The sequence below is a fragment of the Procambarus clarkii genome, chromosome 25 (assembly GCF_040958095.1).
Source record: "Procambarus clarkii isolate CNS0578487 chromosome 25, FALCON_Pclarkii_2.0, whole genome shotgun sequence".
Lineage (NCBI taxonomy): Eukaryota > Metazoa > Arthropoda > Malacostraca > Decapoda > Cambaridae > Procambarus > Procambarus clarkii.
In genome coordinates this window covers 26290055-26296906 of record NC_091174.1, presented here as the reverse complement: position 1 = coordinate 26296906, position 6852 = coordinate 26290055, and positions in this window count along the sequence as shown.

The following is a 6852-nucleotide window of genomic DNA, read 5'->3' as shown; positions in this document are numbered from 1 at the left end:
AAGGGTGATAGGCAGGCGGCACTGAACTACAGGCCAGTGTCCCTAACTTGCATTCCATGCAAGATGATGGAAAAGATTGTGCGAAAAAAGCTAGTGGAACATCTGGAGCAAAAGAACTTTGTAACACAACGTCAACATGGGTTCAGAGATGGCAAATCATGCCTAACAGGATTAATTGAGTTCTATGACCATGCAACAAAAATAAGGCAAGAGAGAGAGGCTGGGCAGACTGCATATTTCTGGACTGCAAGAAAGCTTTTGACTCAGTACCACATAAGAGACTAGTACACAAACTGGAGATGCAGGCAGGAGTGAAAGGGAAGGTACTCCACTGAATTAGAGAGTACCTAAGCAACAGGACACAGCGAGTCACCGTGAGAGGTGAGGTCTCGGAGTAGCGGGGAGTCACCAGTGGTCCCACATGGATCAGTCCTTGGACCTATACTGTTTCTGATATACGTAAATGATCTTCCAGAAGGAATTGACTCATTCTTCTCGATGTTGGCTGATGACGCGAAAATTATGAGGAGGATCAGGACAGAGGAGGACAGAATGAGGCTACAAGATGACCTAGACAAACTGAAGGAATGGTCCGACAAATGGATACTAAAGTTCAACCAAGTAAATGTAAGGTAATGAAACTAGGAAGAGGAACTAGGAGGCCAGTCACTGGATACCGAATGGGAGAAGAAGTCCTTCACGAAACGGACAGAGAGAGAAAGATCTAGGAGTTGATATCACGCCAAACCTGTCTCCGAAGCCCACATCAAAAGTATAACATCAGCGGCCTATGCGAGGCTGGCTAACATCAGAACTGCTTTCAGAAACCTGTGTAAAGAGTTTTTCAGAACCTTGTATACCACATATGTAAGGCCAATCCTGGAGCATGCAGCCCCAGCATGGAGTATGTACCTTATCAAGCACAAGACGAAGCTGGAAAAAATTCAGAGGTATGCCACTAGGTTAGTCCCAGAACTGAGAGGCATGAGTTATGAGGACAGACTACGTGACCTGCACCTCACGTCGCTAGAAGACAGAAGAGCTAGGAAAGAAATGATCACCACACACAAAATCCTCAGGGGAATTGACAGGGTGGACAAGGACGGATTATTTAACACGGGTGGCACACGCACAAGGAGACACAGGTGGAAGATGACTACCCAAATGAGCCACAGAGATATTAGAAAGAATTTTTCAGTGTGAGAATAGTTAGTATATGGAATGCACTAGGAAGTGATGTGGTGGAGGCTGACTCCATATACAGTTTCAAATATTGATATGACAGAGCCCAGTAGGCTCAGGAATCTGTACATCAGTTGATTGACGGTTGAGAGGCGGGGCCAAAGAGCCAGAGCTCAACCCCCGCTAGCACAACTAGGTGAGTACAACTAAGTGAGTACATACTTGGGGCATGATACATCTGGTGACTGACACACCAGGTGACTGACACACCAGGTGACTGACACACCGGGTGACTGACACTCCAGGTGACTGACACACCAAGTGCTGACACACCGGGTGACTGACACACCAGGTGACTGACACACCAAGTGCTGACACACCAAGTGCTGACACACCAGGTGACTGACACACCAGGTGACTGACACACCGGGTGACTGACACTCCAGGTGACTGACACACCAAGTGCTGACACACCGGGTGACTGACACACCAGGTGACTGACACACCAAGTGCTGACACCAAGTGCTGACACACCAGTGACTGACACACCAGGTGACTGACACACAAGGGGACTGACACACCAAGTGCTGACACACCAAGTGACTGACACACCAGGTGACTGACACACCAAGTGCTGACACACCAAGTGCTGACACACCAAGTGCTGACACACCAAGTGCTGACACACCAAGTGCTGACACACCAAGTGCTGACACACCAGGTAACTGACACACCAAGTGCTGACACACCAGGTGACTGACACACCAGGTGACTGACACACAAAGTGCTGACACACCAGGTGACTGACACACCAAGTGCTGACACACCAGGTGACTGACACACCAAGTGCTGACACACCAAGTGCTGACACACCAAGTGCTGACACACCAAGTGCTGACACACCAGGTAACTGACACACCAAGTGCTGACACACCAGGTGACTGACACACCAGGTAACTGATACACCAGGTGACTGACACACAGGTAACTGACACATCGGTGACTGACACACCAGGTGACTGACACACCGGGTGACTGACACACCACGTGACTGACACACCAGGTGACTGACACACCGGGTGACTGACACACCAGGTGACTGACACACCGGGTGACTGACACACCAGGTGACTGACACACTAGGTAACTGACACAACAGGTCACTGACACACCAGGTGACTGACACACCAGGTGACTGACACACCAAGTGCTGACACACCGGGTGACTGACACACCAGGTGACTGACACACCACGTGAATGACACACCACGTGACTGACACACCAGGTGACTGACACACCACGTGACTGACACACTAGGTAACTGACACAACAGGTCACTGACACACCAGGTTAGTGACACACCAGGTGACTGACACACCAGGTGACTGACACACCGGGTGACTGACACACCAGGTGACTGACACACCGGGTGACTGACACACCAGGTGACTGACACACCAGGTGACTGACACACCAGGTGACTGACACACCAGGTGACTGACACACCAGGTGACTGACACACCAGGTGACTGACACACCAGGTGACTGACACACCGGGTGACTGACACACCAGGTGACTGACACACCGGGTGACTGACACACCAGGTGACTGACACACCAGGTGACTGACACACCAGGTGACTGACACACAGGTGACTGACACACCAGGTGACTGACACACCGGGTGACTGACACACCAGGTGACTGACACACCACGTGACTGACACACTAGGTAACTGACACAACAGATCACTGACACACCAGGTGACTGACACACCAGGTGACTGACACACCAAGTGCTGACACACCAAGTGCTGACACACCAGGTGACTGACACACCAGGTGACTGACACACCAGGTGACTGACACACCAGGTGACTGACACACCAAGTGCTGACACACCAAGTGCTGACACACCAAGTGCTGACACACCAAATGCTGACACGCCGGGTGACTGACACACCGGGTGACTGACACACCAGGTGACTGACACACCTGGTGACTGACACACCAGGTGACTGACACACCAGGTGACTGACACACCGGGTGACTGACACACCAGGTGACTGACACACCGGGTGACTGACACACCAGGTGACTGACACACTAGGTAACTGACACAACAGGTCACTGACACACCAGGTTAGTGACACACTTGGTGAGTGAGACACCAGGTGACTGACACACCACGTGACTGACACACCACGTGACTGACACACCAGGTGACTGACACACCACGTGACTGACACACTAGGTAACTGACACAACAGGTCACTGACACACCAGATTAGTGACACACTTGGTGAGTGACACACCAGGTGACTGACACACCAGGTGACTGACACACCGGGTGACTGACACACCAGGTGACTGACACACCGGGTGACTGACACACCAGGTGACTGACACACCAGGTGACTGACACACCAGGTGACTGACACACCGGGTGACTGACACACAAGGTGACTGACACACCACGTGACTGACACACCGGGTGACTGACACACCAGGTGACTGACACACCACGTGACTGACACACTAGGTAACTGACACAACAGGTCACTGACACACCAGGTTAGTGACACACTTGGTGAGTGACACACCAGGTGACTGACACACCAGGTGACTGACACACTGAGTGACTGACACACCAGGTGACTGACACACCGGGTGACTGACACACCAGGTGACTGACACACCGGGTGACTGACACACCAGGTGACTGACACACCAGGTGACTGACACACCAGGTGACTGACACACCGGGTGACTGACACACCAGGTGACTGACACACCACGTGACTGACACACTAGGTAACTGACACAACAGGTCACTGACACACCAGGTTAGTGACACACTTGGTGAGTGACACACCAGGTGACTGACACACCAGGTGACTGACACACTGAGTGACTGACACACCAGGTGACTGACACACCACGTGACTGACACACCAGGTGACTGACACATCAGGTGACTAACACACCGGGTGACTGACACACCAGGTGACTGACACACCGGGTGACTGACACACCGGGTGACTGACACACCGGGTGACTGACACACCAAGTGACTGACACACCATGTGATTGACACACCGGGTGACTGACACATTGGGTGACTGGCCCTCCAGGTGACTGACACACCAGGTAACTGACACACCAAGTGACTGACACACCGGGTGACTGACACACCAAGTGACTGACACACCGGGTAACTGACACACCAGGTAACTGACACACCGGGTGACTGACACACCAGGTGACTGACACACCAGGTGACTGACACATCGGGTGACTGACACACCAGGTAACTGACACACCGGGTGACTGACACACCAGGTGACTGACACACCGGGTGACTGACACCCAGGTGACTAACACACTGAGTGACTGACACACCAGGTGACTGACACACACGTGATTGACACACCGGGTGACTGACACACTGACTGACTGACACACCAGGTGACTGACACACCGGCCATTGAACATTGGACAGCCATTGAATTAGTTAGGAGCAAGGGAGGAATCCCGATCATATGTGGCATTCTTCCAAGAAAGGGAGTAGGAAATGAATGGATATCGAGGGCACTTGGTGTCAATTGCCGGCTGGAAAGATATTGCAAATCAAATGCAATATCTTTCATAGACAACTGGGAACACTTCTATGGAAGAAATGAAATGTATGCTCGTGATGGGGTGCATCTATCGAGAGCTGGGGTTGTTGCTGTTGCGAACTCGTTGGAAGAAGTGGTTAGAGGTGTTTGTTTGGGTTTAAACTGTTAGCTGATAGAGGTATGGGAATTGATTTGGAGGAAGGAGATAATAAAAGTACGTGTTTGTGGGAGAAAGGAATTGGCAAAATGATCAGGGAAAGAGAAGGGCCTCAAAATAACAATTCACTTAGGGTATATTACACTAACAGTAGAAGTCTAAGAAATAAGATTAACGAATTAAATGCTCTTGTCTGCACAGAAAAAATAGATATTATTGCACTTACCGAAACGAGGATGAATGTAGAAAATAGAGAACTATTAGCTGAATATCAAATAAATGGATTTAAACTATTTCACACAGATAGATATATTAGACGAGGAGGGGGAGTAGCCATATATGTTAGGGACAATTTGAAATGTAGTCTCAAAGAGGGGAATCAAAACTTAGCCACACACAGAAACTATTTGGATAGAATTATACGAAAAAGCAAATAATATTATAATAGGAGTTATATATAGGCCACCAAATTTCGACAGAATGGAAGCAAAGCATCTATGGGATGAAATATCTAGAGCATCTAGATCTAACAGTATTTACGTCATGGGTGACTTTAATTTTAGTGGAATAAACTGGCTGAACAAAACAGGGAATAGTGAAGCAGAAGATTTTCTAGAATTAATTGACGATTGCTTTCTTACGCAACACATTAAGGAACCAACGCGGGGAAATAATATTTTAAATTTTGTGTTAACTAACAGGGAAACACAAATTAATGACATCGAAATAGGGAGTGAGCTAGGGAACAGTGATCACAAAGAAATCAGATTTAGCATAGAATGGAATAGACCTGTAGGAGAAAATTCTGTTAAAGTGCCAGATTTTCGAAAAGCTGATTTTAATAGCCTTAGAAATTTTTTGGGTCAAATTGATTGGAAAGTCTTGGGTATGGGGTGGGGGCCGGTCTTGGAGCGAGACATGAACCCAGCGATAGGTGACGTAAATGGGGATTTCGATGTGGATTCAATATATAACTTATTTAAGAATATTCTAAACAAAGCACAGGAACGTAGTATACCATACAAATTGAATAGATCGAATACTAATGACCCAAAGTGGATAACAAAGAATTTGAAGAACCTTATAGGTAAAAAGAGAGCTTGGTACAAAAGGATTAAAAATGGGGAGGTCACTTTAGAACAGGAATTCGTACAACTGGTTAGAAATGTTAAAAAAGAGATAAGGAAAGCAAAAAGAAATTATGAAGTTCGCATAGCAGGGCAAGCAAAGACAAATCCTAAAGGGTTTTTTCAGTTATATCGTACTAAGACTAGGGAAAGGATACGTCCATTAAAAACTGAGACAGGTCAAATAACAGATAGTGATGAAGAGATGAGTAGTATTTTTAATAAATATTTTGTATCTGTATTTACTAAAGAGGAACTTAACAATATGCCTTCAGCCGAACAAGTCTATGTGGGTGGGGACGAGGACAGGTTGACGAGTTTAACAGTTACCAGGGAGGATGTTCTTAAACAAGTAGTAAAACTCAAACCAAACAAATCTCCAGGGCCGGATGAAGTGTTTGCACATAGTTCTTAAAGAATGCAAAGAGGAGCTTTGTGACCCACTGTCAACCATATTTAATAAATCAATAGAGTCAGGCAGAGTGCCAGAGTTTTGGAAAGTTGCTAATGTGATACCAGTTTTTAAGAAAGAAGATAGATCACTTGCGTCTAACTATCGACCAATTAGCCTAACGTCTATTGTGGGAAAGTTACTCGAATCTATAATAGCAAATAAAATTCGTCTTCATCTTGAAAAACATAAATTAATAATTGAGTCGCAACATGGTTTTATAAATGGCCGTTCATGTTTAACAAATTTATTATCTTTTTATTCTAGCATTATTGAGGAAGTTGATAGTGGTAAGGATTGCGATGTTGTGTACC